The sequence below is a fragment of the Ambystoma mexicanum genome, chromosome 9, assembly GCF_040938575.1.
Source record: "Ambystoma mexicanum isolate Mex_15411 chromosome 9, UKY_AmexF1_1, whole genome shotgun sequence".
Lineage (NCBI taxonomy): Eukaryota > Metazoa > Chordata > Amphibia > Caudata > Ambystomatidae > Ambystoma > Ambystoma mexicanum.
In genome coordinates, this window is record NC_090931.1 from 133,382,561 (window position 1) to 133,398,037 (window position 15,477).

At 53.1% G+C, this 15,477-nt stretch overlaps 1 protein-coding gene across 1 annotated transcript in view; it reads right to left on the minus strand.

Moving 5' to 3' along the window:
- Positions 1-15,477, minus strand: part of PPP2R1B (protein phosphatase 2 scaffold subunit Abeta) — a 165,338-nt gene that overhangs the window by 38,896 nt on the left and 110,965 nt on the right. The window lies entirely within an intron of this gene.

Below are 15,477 nucleotides of genomic sequence, written 5' to 3' on the forward strand. Positions count from 1 at the left end.
AAGATCAGTGGAGACTATGAATAAATATGCACTGCCCATCGGTGGCCTGCCAATACAAACTTCATGGGCTCAAACTCCTATATAGATCTGATATGATATGGCATTTGTATCGCGCCTATACACAAGTGTTTCAAGGCGCGACGAGGCAGGGAGGAGGGGGGAAACAGGGGAGACAAACGATCCTACTAGGCCAGGTGTCATTCAGATCGCGCAAGTGCAGGGGTAAGGGGACGGGAAAAGTGCAGGGGGGCAAGGGAGAGGGGAAGTGCAGTACAAAGTGATTAGTAAAATACAAGATAAATAATGAGGGCCAGCTGGTGGCAAGTGCAGGATAAGTGCAGACAAGTGCTGGGAAAGGGGGCTGTAGGGATACAGACAGTCCCGCATTGCAGGGGTTGCCAGGGAGGCAGTGCAGATGAGTGGCTGAGCTAAGGACCGAAATTGGCGAGTGGCCCAGTTGCTGATTCAGTACAGTTAGTGATTTAGCAGGGGAGAGGGGGAGAGAAAGCAGAAGCAAAGAGGAAGGTTTTGAGGTGCTTCCGAAACTGTAGATGGTTCTCCGCAAGATTCAGGGAGGCAGGAAGGCTGTTCCAGAGGGAGGCCCCTGCTGCGGAGAAAGATCTCCCCCCAACTCGTTGCTTGGAGAAGCGGCTGACCCTAAGGGAGTTGGAGGAGGAAGAGCGAAGAGCTCGAGAAGGAAGATATTTAGGAAGAGAGAGTTGAAGGTATTTCGGCCCAAGGCCCCAGAAGGCCTTGTGGACAATGCAGAGGGTTTTGAACTTAATCCTCACAGCCACAGGGAGCCAGTGTAGCGATTTCAGTCCTGAGAGATATGGTCCCTGGGCTTGAGGCCAAGGACAAGTCTCGCAGTCCTGTTCTGGATGAGTTGCAGAGGGCGGAGAGTAGAGGCAGGCAGATTTAGATAGAGGCTGTTACAGTAGTCCAGCTTTGAGAGAACCAGGGCTCTGGAGACAGTGAGCTTCTGGGGGAAGGAGAGGAATGGAAGGATACCTCTGAGGAGGTGCAGCTGGTAGTGTGACTTCTCTCCTCACATTTCTGACGTTTCTAAGAAGGAGAGTGTGGAGTCGAAGGTGACCGAGGTTTTTCACCTTGCAGGTAGGAGCAGGAAGAGGGCCAAGAGAGGCCGGCCAGAGAGCTGCAGGGAAGGAGGGAGTGGGTGTGCCGATGAGTAGAATCTCAGTCTTACTGGCATTAAGGCAGAGGTCGTTGGCGGCACACCATTCCTGGATAGCAGAAAGACTGTCAGATGAGGGAAGGAGAAGAGGAGGCCGAGGGTAGCCTGAAAATGAGCTGGCTATCGTCCGCATAGCACTGAATGTGGGGGCCCTGGTAAGGTTATCAAAAATTGTACCTGGGAGCAAACCCTCGCTGCTGGAGGAGATTCGAAAGGGTTCAGGAGTGCTGGAAGGAAATTCTGGGATGGATAAGGAGCTTGGATGGGATGGATAAGGAGCTCCCTCGTGTTGTTCGGGGTGGAGGCAATGGAGGAAGAATAGGCCAAGCTCCCGCACATGTTTCACTTTCTGCTGCCAGCCACTAGGGCTTGCCTAGCAGGTGGTTGGAAAAAGAACTTCCCAGCGAAAGACAGTGGGCGATGAAAGCCCTGGACATTTATAGGATGAACAACTCACTAGACAGCTGCATGGCCAAACCCAGTCGAGGGCAGTGTAGTGGGCAACCTTCCTGGAGAAATGATTTGGAGAGACCTCATCTAAGGGGGGGGGGTAAATCAATGGGACCAGGAGACCACAGCAGATCCCACAGGAAGCATATGACTATGAGTGAGGTGGAAATATCAGGTTAGGGGAAGATTGGATACAGGTGTGACTCACCCTGGGCCCTTGAGAAAGGGTATGAGAAAACCAACAAATGCGGAGGAGAGCCTCAAAATCGAGCAAGGAGCAAAAGATGGAAGGGGCCTGGCTAAAGCAGGCTTTGAGGAGACAGCTGCTTGGTTCACCCGGAAGCCAACTTTGTTAAGAGGGGGGGGGGGATGGTGAGTTGAGTTATGGGGAAGGGGGTGGGTGGGGTTCTAATCTCTTACGGTTTAGGAGGGTGAAAGGTTTTGGGGAAGGGAAAAATGAAAAATCTCAAAGATGTACTACATGTTATGCAAATGAGAACAAGTGTCATATAGGTTTAATCTAAGCCACTTCATCAAAGCTTATTTGAAGAAAAAAAATGATGCCTATGGAGTGACTCCAAAGTCAAAAGAAACAAAAACACAAAATGAAAAGTACAAAGTTCGGGTTAATCTTGATCTTACCTGGTGGATGCCTGCCTCTGATCCCTATGTAGACCTACTCCTCCTTCGAATGCCTGGTCTGCAGGCTTCCTCCTTGTCATTTTCACCAATGCTACTATCCATCGGCCACCTGGTCAGACCTCGCCTGCTCCCTCCTGGCATCAACCACTCGACTCCTCCGAGATGTTAACATCCACCTGGATGCTTCCCGTTCTTCCTCTGGACTCTTTCGTGTCCTCTGCGACTCTTTTTCCATTCTTCCCTCTGGCCCAACTCACTCTGCAGAGCACACTATGTACTCATTTCCTCTGCCCCCACTGGGCCCCCTTCTCGGACCCCCCCCTCCCCCTTCTCGGACCCCCCCCCTCACCACTCTTCTCTCCTGGAGCGATCGCTTTCTCCTTTCCACCCAGCTCTCCCTCCCTACCCCGCAGGCCAAGCCCGCTCCAGCACTGCTACCTACCTTCTCGGTCATCAGCCCCATGAAGCTTGTGTCAGTTGAGGATTTCGCTGCCACTTTCTCTCCCCCTGGCTTCAGAGTTGCCAGAAGCATAAAACCTGCTCTCCTGAACATCCGTGAAGACCTGCTCTCTAATCTGGATTCCAATCTCTCCTCTGTCCTCATCCTATCCAAGCTCTCTTCTGCCTTTGATATGGTCAACAATGCCATCCAGCTCAACCGGCGTAATAACCTGGGCATCACTGACCAGGCCCTGGCTGACTTTCCTCTCCAATCGACCTACCAGGTCCAACTTGGATCCTTCCTTTCCTCCATCTCTCTCCTTGTGGTGTTCCCCAGGGATCTAACCCCTCTCCCTGGCTCTTCAACCAATACCTGGCACCCACTTGCCCATAGCATTGCAGTTATCTGCTCCAACTTTCAGTGCTATTCAGATTTCAGGCTCCCTTCCGTCACCTCCGCTCCCTCATCTGACTGCCTGCAATTCAGGAGTGGTGTGCTGCCAACGACCTCTGCCTTAATGCCAGTAAGACCGATCATCCTCATCGGCACTCCTGCAACTTCCTTTCCATCACTCTGGCCGACATACCTTGGCCCTCTTTATGCTCTCACCTGTGAGGCTAAGAACCGTGGGGGCATCCTCCACTCGACACTCCTCACAACTCAGACGTCTCCAAGAAGTCAAACTACCAACTGCATCTCCTAAGGGGTATTCTTCCTTTCCGCTCCTTCCCCAGAAGCTCACGGTCTCTAGAGCTCTGGTTCTCTCTAGGCAGGACTACTGCAACAGCCTCTTTCTAAATCTGCCTGCTACCATTCTTCACCCTCTGCAATGTATCCAGGCCTGCAAGACTTGTCCTTGGTCTAAAGCCCTGGGATTCTATCTCTCCAGCCCTGAAATCTCTTCATTGGCTCCCACTGGCGGCAAGGATCAAGTTCAAGACACTCTGCATTGCCCACAAGGCCTTCTGGGGTCTGATGCAGAAATCCCTTCAACTCTCCCTTCAGAAATACCTTCCTACTCAAGCTCTTCGCTCCTCTACCTCAAACTTCCTAGGGTCAGTCTCTTCTACAAGCAACAAGTTGGTGGTAGATCATTCTTCGGCTGCCGCCTGCCTCTCTGAAACTTGGAGAGCCATCTTCAGTTCCGGAAGCACCTTAAGACCTTCCCCTTTGCTTCTACCTTCTCTGTAAAGACTGCAGGGGGTGTCTGTACTTCTGCTCTCTATATGGCAGAGGAGAGGCACAGAGGACCCCAGCCAAGATTCTCTATTGTGGTAGCAATGGACGAGCAATCGAGGCCTAGCTTCTCAGGAGGTGATGCAGGCTGGTCCTTAAGTACAGTGTAGTGCCCAAGCACCCACAAAGGAATGTCCACACACTGAAAACAGTTTTTATATAATATTCAAGGTTATGTACACCATCACAATAACTCACTTTGTGCTCAGAAAATCTACAATGGCAAATGTAAGTGGTACCACAATTATTATCAGATCTCTGGTCAAATGTCACACAGATCAAGGAATAAAAGTAACCAACAATAGATATAGGAGGAAAGCAGTTGGTTAGAACAATTGGCAGAACATTGACCCCCCTACCAACTAGGCACAATTCTGTGTGGAGAATTCCCCCCACCTGGGCAACTTGTAAATAAAGATGTATCCTACAAGCCCACTCCATACATCATTCAAAAGAGTCATTTCCTTCTAAAATAGTTCTACAACCCCAATGTACCTGGAATAGCAGTTAGTCGTCGATGGCTCCTTCTTGAGCGGCACCCTTTAAAGGCAGGAGCCATGGGATCTTTATGATCGTGAGGCAAAAGGGGGGGAACGACAGCGAGGCGGCAGCTTCGTTCCTAGCAGTGCTCGGTGACAGAGCGCTGGCGTCCTGCAAAGAAGAGGTGTGCGGGGCACCTCGATGACGATAGTTCAGGACTGCAAAGCGATCCAGCAAGGGCGCCGAGTCGTCCGGCGTCTCTACGGTCGTCAGGTGGCGGGAAACCCACCGGCGGATGCTCCTCGGTGGCATCTACTTTCTCCGGCGGGACAAAGCGGTTTACAGTGCAGGAGAGTGTCCTTGGATCAAATGTTACTTAGGCAAAGGGAGCACAGCGGCTCCGGTCGGCGACGATTGACAACAGTGTCTGAGCGCTTCTTGTGATTCCACGGTGGTCCCAGTCGGCAGCCTGTTGTAGGTCTACCAGGGAGCTTTGGCAAAGATCAGCTGGTGCACGATGGTCCCTCATAGCTCGGGAAGAGGGCGCCTTACCAGGTCCATTCTGGGTCAGTCCTTGGAGACACAGCAGCTTCCAGATTGATGAACTAGAGCAACATCAAGACTCATCTTCCAGCAGGGCTTCAAGGTTAAGCTTCAGTTTCAATTCCAGTTTCTCTTCAGCTTCTGAACACCAATTCTAGCAGTGAGAGGCCCCCAGATCTACTAGTTGATCTCCCATTCATTCTACTGGGTCACAATCCGGCAACCAATCTGTCAGAAGGGCAGGCAGGCATCCAATCAGGTGCATAGTGTATTCAAGCCATTCACTTCTCTCCAGACACCCACAACAATGTATATGTATTGGGAGAAGTACCCAGCCATTCAACACTCCACACTGCATTCATACCAGTTTCGGACAGGGCTGTCTCAGTCACTGTATCAAACACCAGATACTAGACATCCACAACACAGAATGCGTATTCACCACACACCATTCACCCAGGTCCCACACACAGGGTGTACCCACAAGGCGCCAGCCAGTCTGGCCTGGACTTCACACCACCACCATATATGTTAAATGACATTTGTACTGCGCATTATCACCACCGAAGTGGTCCCCTGGGGGCTCTGAAAAAGGGGGAGGAGAGGGGGTGGGTTATTGGGAATAAGCTGGAAAAGTGCAATAGAGCAGTGATGTGCTGTTGGCAGCCTCAGCCCGGTGGGTCCGTTGGCTGGGCTTGGGGTGTTTTACGGTCAATAGTCGTCGGGTGCTGTTGTACAAGTCTATGTGTGGTTTGTTTTGTTGCATTGTTGTGAAGTTTGTGCGGATAGCTGCGTTTAAGGCTTGTGGTGGTTAGAGTTTGAGAGGCGTATGCAGAGGGATGATATTCTTGGTTGGTTGGCATTGCTGTCCTTGCAATTATGGGATTCCATCTAGGTGCGGTACATGCTGACATTCACATTCTGAAAGATGTTAGGAAAGGCAAAGAATCGAAATTAGTGCAGAAAAAAAATTGTCAAAATACGGCATAAAAAGGGGCGATGTTGACTAGTGGGGAAGGGTCACGTTTGCAGCAAGCTATAGGCATGCCACAGGTGAATAACCAAAAGCAGTTTGATCAGCGTAATAATGGAATATGAAACTTCCACCCAACAGCCAGTCAGGGGGAAGGGACAGAGTCAGGGCTTCCAAGGACTTGGGAAAACAAGGTAACAGGCAATAGAAAGCAAGAGGGCACAGGGGCCATCTCGTTTCCCATCAGAAATCAACCGATTCCAATGGCAGGGCCTGGGTATCCCAAAATGGAGGATACCCAGAGCACCTGTCAAATTCAGCATGGAGCTGCAACCAGCCCAAACCCTGCTCTGTGGGCCACACACATGCCCAAAAACATACACTAGGGGCACGGGGTTGTACCCCCACCCATGGGTGCCATAAGGGTATCCCATTGTTCTGTACACCAAACCAAGAGAGCTGCACCGCCAGGAGTCCCACATGAACTCCTGCATGGAAAACACAACAGAACACATGATAAAAGGCAGTAAAGGACAAGGATACAGAGGCATTGTCCCTCCAATGCATTTCCAGCATCTCACACTCCCCTGCTGATCTCTTCAGTTTCTGCACTGGGGACCTGACTAACCTCTGAATTTGGGCCTAGATCCCTGCCCACCTGGCTGCATACTCCCACTGCCTCCTGGCAACCCTCTGAACTTGGGTCTGTATCTGCAATCCTACAGTCCCCTTACACACTTATTTGACACCTGTTGTCTGCGCTTAATTCTTGCACTTGCCTCCTGCTATCCGCACTTCCTGTTTGGTCTCATGTTTAGCACTTCCCACTCCACTTCCCCTTGCACTTCCCCCTTCACTTGCGTGTTCTCTATGTCACTGGGCCAAGTAAGATCGTCGTTTTGTTCTCCCTTGCCTCGTTGCGCCCTGAAACACTTGTGTATGGGTGCGATACAAATAAAATACATCTCCACTGACCCTGGACTGTGGTCCCAGAGGGCTTTCAACCCACAGCACTTTAGAATCATACCAATGGCAAAAGGCCCTATACAAATGCCCAACAGCATATCATAACATGCTATGCCATTTGCGCGCTAGGGGGTCTGCAAACTTCAGAATATCTGCAAAGGTTTTGGACTGCAACTCCCATCAGCCTACCCTAGTGCCTTGTAAAGGCCTCCTGGCCTTGCAGTCTAATTTTAATATCAAACATTTGAAGAGTGATGAATTCCACCTAAAAGCACACCAACTTTACCACCACTTACGTGAGCATCAAAAGCTTAAAATGAACGTCAGCACCACTGGAAAAAAATTGCAATTACTGAACAAGTTAAGCGACCCATCAACACTATTAGAGCAGTTAACAGAAGTTCTGTGTGTCAAACACATGCTTGATCAGTGCCACTGGCAACAGGGATCACCCCTTTGCCTGTGAAAGTTGAATGATCCTTAGGCATTAATTATGTGGATGTAGCCCTTCCCAAAAAGTGTCATTTTGTAAGGCAAGTACCAGGAATGCAACCTGCATGAATGGCCTCTTCTCACAGGTCCCTTTGCCTCCCCCCACACCTCCCACTCCGCTATAATGCTCTGAAGTAACAACTCCCCCACATGGCGTATTGCCTTCCCATAGTAAATAAGTAAAAGTATGGAACAAGTTATTTACCTGCAACTGTTCTCCAGCATGGGTCTGGCATGGATTCACATGCTCATGAATATTCCCCGTCGTCAGGCTGGGAATCCTCGGTAAAGAAAAAAATCAGTATCAGTTTCATTTCTGATCTGCCTTTCTTAGTAATAACCAATCACTGATCTCTGGGTCATACTGCCCCCAGCAAATGACTGCCCTCTCCCTAAGCCCCGCCTCTGGCAGCCATCCTCAGATTTGGTAGCACGCCAAGTGGCAGTATGACCAAGTGAAGAGCCGCAGAGGGGTAGGTGGGAGGGTTTGCATGTGAATCCATGCCAGACCCATGCTGGAGAACAGTTGCAGGTAAGTAACTTGTTCCTTCTCCAGCATGGGGTCTGGCATGGATGCTCATGAATAAATAATACATAGTAGTACACACATGCACAACCACAGGAGGTGACAAAGGCTCAACATTAAGCAATTCTTACCTCCTCACCAGGCTCACCTTAGGCGAACAGGTTGCGCAGCACTGCTTGGCCAACCCTGGACTCCTCCCTGGAGTCCCGATCGACGCAGTAGAATCTTGTGAAGGTGTGTCGACCTCCACGTAGCAGCCCTGCAGCTGTCCAGCAGGGGCACACCAGACAGGAATGCCGTGGTAGCAGCGATCGCTCTGGTCGAATGGGCTCTCGGACGGCCGGGCAGCGGCGGTTTGCCAACCGGTGACAGTGCATGATGCAGCCGGAGAGCCATCTGGAAATGGAAGTCTTCGAGAGAGCCTTCCCTTGATTCACAGACCCAAAGTTCAAACAGTTGTGACGTCTTCCGATAACTCTTTGTGCGGTCCATGTAGAACTTCAGCGCTCTAGCTACATCCAGCGAGTGCAAAGTCCTCTCGGCCGGCTTCGAAGGCGACGGGAAGAAAACTGGTAACACCAAGGGCTCGTTGAGGTGGAAGTCCGACGGCACCTTGGGCATAAAGGAGGGGTGCATCCTCAGCACCACCCTCGTGTCATGAAAAGTCAAGTATGGAGGCTTGCAAGATGGGGCCTGATCTCTCCCACTCGTCGTGCGGAGGTGATGGCCACAAGGAAAGCGGTCTTCCATGACAGGAATTTCAAAGGCGCCAAATGCCTAGGCTCGAATTCCACTCCTCCCCCATGAGCCTGGTCAGCACCACATTAAGCTCCCACGCCGGGGCAGGAGCCTTCACCGGTGGGAATGATCAGAATAGTCCCTTCATGAATTCCTTCACCAGGCGATGAGACCACAAGGACGCCCGTCCCATAGTCCTGGTATATCGGGAGATGGCAGCCAGATGTATTTTGATGGAGGCATGAGCTGTTTGGCCAGCGACAGTAGGTACGGCAGTACTTGAGGGGCCGTAATCCGCAGAGGGTTAATCTGTGCATGGCACCAGACAGAGAATCTCTTCCATTTATGACCTTAACACAAGAGTCTCTGCAATCAGCCGGTATATCGTACCCTCCAAACTCTAGTGCCGCAGGAGCCAGGCCTGCAAGTTCAGCGACTGTGGGTCGTGATTGAGAATGGCGCCTGCTTCCCTGGGGAGAAGATCTGCGTCTGCCAGCAGCTTGACTGGTGGGGACGTTGACAAGTCCAGAAGGTCCGGGAACCAGATCTGCCTCGGCCACGCCAGTGCGACGAGGATCATCCTGCACCTGGACCTCTTGAGCTGGTTGATGAGGCGGAGCAGCAACGGCAACAGAGGTAACGCGTATAGAAACAGGCCGTCCCAGGGGAACGAGAAAGCATCAGCCATGCTCCTCGGGTGTGGGAACCTGCTGGCGAACCTCTGGCACTTGAGTTCGTCGCCATCACGAACAGGTCGATCTGGGGTTTGGCTCCATCGTTGGAAGAGCCGATCCACTTGATCCTGTCGCAGTTCCCACTCGTGGTATGAGCGCAGCTCCCTGCTGAGTGAGTCGGCGATGGTGTTTTTTATTCCTGCCAAGTGGAAGGGAACCAGAAACATCCCCTGGGCGACGGCCCAGTGCCACAGATCCTGGGCCTCCTTGGGTAGGGCTGGGGATCTGGTGCCCCCCTGCTTCCGTATGTAGAACATCGTGGTGGTGTTGTCGGTGAAGATCCTCACCACTTTGTCCTTGAGGGACGGAAGGAACGACTTGAGCGCCCAGAACACTGCTCTGAGCTCCAGGATGTTGATGTGGAGAGACACCTCCTCCGGGAGCCAAAGGCCTCTTGCGTGGAGATCTCTGGTGTGCCCCCCCAACACGAGGCGTCCGTCGTCACCGGCTCCTGAAACGCCGGGGTTTGAAAGTCCGTGCCTGTAGTGGGGCGATCCCGGGTGCCCCACCATAAGATCGCTCGACGGAACTCCTCGTCGAGAGGGAACCTGTCCTCGAAGCAGCCCGTCGCCTGAAACCAGCGGGCGTCGAGGAACTCCTGTAGCGGACGCATCCGAAGTCTACAAAGGGGTACAAGGTAGATGCATGAGGACATCCCGAGAAGGGACTTGGACCTCACCCTGGCCATGTCCGCACTGCACCTTGCCCAGGATGGTCTTGGTCCTCTCCTCTGAAGGGGAGGCCAATTGCCCCACTGTATCGAGCTTCGCTCCCAGAAACAGTGCTACTTGCAATGGAACCAGGTGGGATTTGGGGTAGTTGATGGCGAACCCCAGCTCTGAGTAACCGGACGGTCCTCGCCGTTCAACGGCGAGTTCCCTTGTCCTTGCCTGGAGATTAGCCAGTCGTCCAGGTAGGGGTAGACGTGGATCCCCTGCAAGCGCAGCCGCGCCGCCACTGGTGCCAGGCACTTAGTGAAAACCCTGGGTGCCGACTTTAATCGAAACGGTAGGGCTCTGAATTGGTAGTGGAGTCCCTGAACCACGAACCTGAGGAACTTCCTGTGCCTTTTTAGAACGGGGATGTAGAATTAAGCATCCTCCAGGTCCAACGACGATGGAAGTCTCCTTCCTCCAGCTGTCCCAGCACGTGCTCGAGGGTGACCATCCTGAATTTTTGCGCCCCAATGTACTTGTTTAACTGACGCAGGTCCAGGATGGGGCGCCAACCGCCTGTCTTCTTTCTGACGAAAAGTACCTTGAGTACACGGAGCCCCGGAGCCTCCTGGGGACGAGCTCGATGGCACCTTTCTTGAGCATCATCTTTACCTCCAACAGCAGTTGAGGGACGCGATTCTCCTTCCTGGCCACAGGAGGAATGCGAGGGCACTTCTTTTGGAATTCCAGCGAGTGCCTGTTGGCCAGGGTGTCCAACACCCAACGATCGGTGGAGATGGACTCCACTTCAGCCGGCCTCCCACCGAGGTGCTTCGGTGGGGGCCTGACAACCCAGCCGGGTCAGTCTTGCTTGGAGGCAGCCTTGCCGCCTTGGCGACGACGGGATCCCCCTTGCTTGCCGCGACCTCTGTAGGCCTCCTGGGAAGAGAAGCGGGCCGCCTGACGGTAAGTGGGGGAGCCACCACTGGATCCTTTGGAGGCACCCAGTCTGCCTCCGGAGCTCTGAAAGGGCCGTCGCTGTTGAAGCACCCCAAGGGCCCAGGCCGTCTCCGAGTCGGTCTTGATGGCCTGTAGAGACTCGTCCACCGCCTTACCAAAAAGGTTGTTGCCGTCGAACGGCATGTCCAAACACTCTGGTCTGGACGTCCTGGCGAAAGTCTGTCGCCTTGAGCCATCCTCGTCGAGGCAAACTCCGTTGCCCAGTTGGCGAAATCTGGTATCGGCAATGTCTGTTGCCACCGTTATGGCGTGATCCGACGCCACCTCGCCTTCCTGCAGAATTTCTAGGGCCTCTGCCCTTTTTCCAATCAGGCAGGAAGTCTAGCAGGGGAGCTATCTTGAACCAGAGCTCCCTGTCGTAGCGGGCCACGATCGCTAAGGCATTGGCCGCCTTAATCGTCACCGCCGAGATGACTCGTCGACCCATAGAGTCCAACTTCTTGCCCTCGCAGTCCGGCGTGGAAGTTGAAGCCGCCGCACCCGCTGCCGCCTTCTTAGCCGCTGCCGAGACGACCGAGTCCGGCGTGGGCTGAGGCACAAGGGGGCAGCATCAGGGACATAGTACTTCTCGTACTTGTCCCTCTTGGTGGGCGTCGTGGAAGGGTTCTTGAGGACAGCAAGCCCCTCGTCCCAGATGTCGACGAGTAAGGCACCGCAAGGACAGTCTTCCTCTTGGCCCCTCGTTGGTACAGAAACCCCTCCTTTTTCTGTTCTTCAGGGCAGAGCTGGAAGAGCTTGGATGCCCTGGTTATCATGGTGTGGAAAGAGCCAACCTCGTCGGCTGGAGACACCGGCGGGGGGCGACGACAGGCTGTCCGCTGTGTCATCGCCGCCGTCAGTCTGTCCCCGTCGCTGTATCCGTCGCCGTATCCTCTAGGGTCTGGCGAGGGGGATGAGGGGTCCACCGGTCTCGCAGGCACGAAGAGCGAAGCGGGGTGGACTCTCCTCCGCTTGTTCGAAGGGCTTCCCGACGGGCCTGTTCTGGCTCCTCCGTCGGGGTGCGTGGTAATCTCGTCCTTATCTCGGTACATAAGGATTATATTGCCAACAAAATGGCCACCAAGCTATCCCGGGGCTCGGGCAATGGCTGCGACGGACGGGATGGCCGCTCCACTGGGCCCTGTTCGTCGCCATCTTCGATCACCTCAGCAGGGACTGTGCCCTGGATCAAACCTTCTCAAACCTCTTGAGGCCTATGGACCTTTTGTTGAGGCCCTTCTCGGTTTCCACCAGTTCCTCCTCAGAGATTCCGAGTCTGTAATGGCCACCGGCCCCCCCCCCCCCCCCTCTTCTAGCCGGGGGCTTCACGGGGGTCTTAGCGGTGGGCTGGAAAGAGGATTCCCTCCGCGGTGGCAGGGATACTCTGGGCCCAGAGGCCGTTTCCACTGGCGTAGTCTCAGCCGCCTCCGCCAGGGTCGCAGCGACCACTTCGGTAGAGGCCTTAGCCGGGTGGATCAAAGCCCTCACCACCTTAGATGCGTCCTGGGCCTTCACCTTGGGGGGGGGGGGGGGAGGGGGTGGGGGGGGGGAGGGTCAGCACCTCGCTCCCCCTTTGAGATCGACTGGGTCGGTTCCAGTGGCCTACCCGGGTTCTCGGACTTCCTCTTCCCCGAACCAGAGCGCTGGCTCGTGGTCGAACGTGCCGGGGAAGTAGCGCCCTGCTTGGCAACCGAAGAGCCCGACCTTTCGGTGCTCCCGTGCCCGCGGACTCGCGGTGCTTGGCCTTCTGTTGGGCCCCCGGGGCGCCCTCACAGGACTTAGAAGCCCGCTCAGACTTCTTCGCCTTCTCACCTGCTGTGCCCTTCTCCAGCCAGGTGGCGAGGCGGGAACAACGATCTTGTTTGGTCCGTTCCGAATGGTTCTTGCAGAACGCAGTCTTTCTCCACGTGCGTCTTGTTCTCATGAAGGCAGTAGAGACATTGCGAATGCTCGTCGTCCTTGAAAACGTTATATAATCCGCATTCAGGGCAGCGCTTGGATCCGGGCGTCGAGCTTCCCTTGTCCTGGGCCATGTCCGTTGAGGTAGGCCGCAGATCTTCCGGAATCCTCCAAGAAGTGTAAACTCAACAAAAACTTCACCCTTGAGGGGCGTAGAAGAATTCCGGAACAGGTCCCTGTTATCGGAAGTAGAAACGGTGGAGCCTGAGGCTCGATTAAACCAAAAAAATGAGAAAATCTCCTGAAAAAAGTGTGAAAACGCAGTAAAAAACTCGAGAGCTAAACACGAGGACTCCCAACACTTGAGCGTGCGGTAAAAATCTTAGGATGGCTGCCAGAGGCGGGGCTTAGGGAGAGGGCAGTCATTGGCTGGGGGCAGTATGACCCAGAGATCAGTGATTGGTTACTACTAAAACAGATCAGAAACGAAACTGATACTGATACTTTCTTTTTCTTTACCGAGGATTCCCAGCCTGACGGGGAATATTCATGAGCATGTGAATCCATGCCAGACCCCATGCTGGAGAAATAGAGGAATTCCCTACTCATGGTTTGTGTCTGCCACAGGAGAACATAGTTTTTCCCATGCCAAACACACTAAAACCTACCAGTTTCAAGGAAACCACAATTCACAATACCAAGGTGCAGGAGTAGGATAACTGAAGGGGTCTTGTGTCCAAGAGAATATGGACCTGCTCATAGCTTCAATGCAGCATCTCGGGAACAAAGTACCCAGCCAATCCTGCACTTAGTCTAGGAGCATGATCAACTCCTTTACCCTTATTTTAGGGTTAATGTATATGGATATTTGTACCATGCACTATGCCCACCGGAGTGGTCCCCAGGCGCTCTGGCAGATCTGAAAAGGAAGTGGGGCGAGTTAGTGGGACTGAGTGGGGAAAAGTGATAGAGAGCAGTGATGTGCTGTTGGCAGCTTCAGTTCATTTTGCACCGTTTGCTGAGCTTAGGTGTGCTTTTCGGTCAGTAGCCATTGTGTTCTGTTGTGCAAAGCCATGTGTGGTTTGTTTTGTTGTTGCGGTGTAGTTTTGCGGTTTGCTGTGCTTTAGGATTGTGGTTGGTTAGAGTTTGAACGGTGTCTGCAGAGGGGTGAGATGGTTAGTGGGCTATTACGGACCTTGCTACCTACATCAGATACGTGCTAATTTCCAACTTCTTTCTAGATGTGGCGCGTGACAATCTCCCCATTTTTATCTAGATCTGTCACTTGCCAACATTCACAAATGTGTCTAGAAGAGACGCAAGCCAATATATACAATCTTGTCTACAAGTGATGTGAGCTAATATTCACAATTCCATCCAAGTGTGGCAGCGGCTAACATTCCCAGTCTTGCCCAGATGTGATGCAGGCTAATATTCACAAATCTGTCCGAATGTGGCAATGGCTAATATTCACGATATCAAAAAAGTAGTGATTGCCATCATTCAACCCGTCTAGAAGTGATGCAAGCCAATATTCCCAATCCTGTCTAGCCAGGACGCAGCAGATAAGTCATAGTTCTCTCTAAATGTGACGCAGGCCAACATTCACAATCCCGTCTAGACGTGACGCAGGCCAACATTCACAATCCCGTCTAGACGTGACGCAGGCCAACATTCACAATCCCGTCTAGACGTGACGCAGGCCAACATTCACAGTTCAATCTAGTAGTTAAGCTGGTTAGTATTCATATACTGATCTGCTATGTTCTGAGGGTAGGTGGAGTGACAGGGCTTCTGGAGTAGAGCGATTGATCTATTCCCCACCCAGGCCACACCTACCTTGGTGGTGGCTGCTGGTTGATGGCTGGCCCTGGCTTCCCCTGCAGACACTGTTTAGAGCGCCAATGTTGGAGCCGCCCTTTGCCTTGGGGCCCTTAGACGCTGGGGCTGCCGGGCAGAGGGCTGCCCAGGTCAGGATAAGGAGGTGTGGACCAATAGGGTCCAGGGTGTGGGAGGCGGGACAGTGAAAGGGGAAGCGGGTTTTGAAGCCTGCAAGGGTTGCCTTGGTGAAGAATCCAGCGCCATGATGGTAAAGTGGGTGGCAGGGGTGCCACACTAAACATGCTCACCTGATTGCTGAAGTCAGAAGAAGGCACAGGGAGGTGGTGTGCAGAGGGTAAGGTCCTTGCATGCACAGGGTGAATTGACCAATAGGGCCCAGGGGGAGGGCACGGGAGGCAGGTTAGTGAAAAGGGGAAGCTGGGAGGCGGGGTTTGGAGCAAACAAGGGTCTCCTTGGTGGAGAATCCAGCACCATGATGGCAAAGCGGGGGGCAGGGGGACCACACTAAACATGCTCACCAGATTGCAGAGTCGGAAGAAGGTGTGCAGAGGGTACGTAAGGACAGTCAGTTTCCCCCCCCTAGCCACAGGTCACCCATCAGAGCTCATGAAAATAACTAGGCACCAATACAAGTATGTTTCTGCCCCCTTGCTTAAGGTTTTCA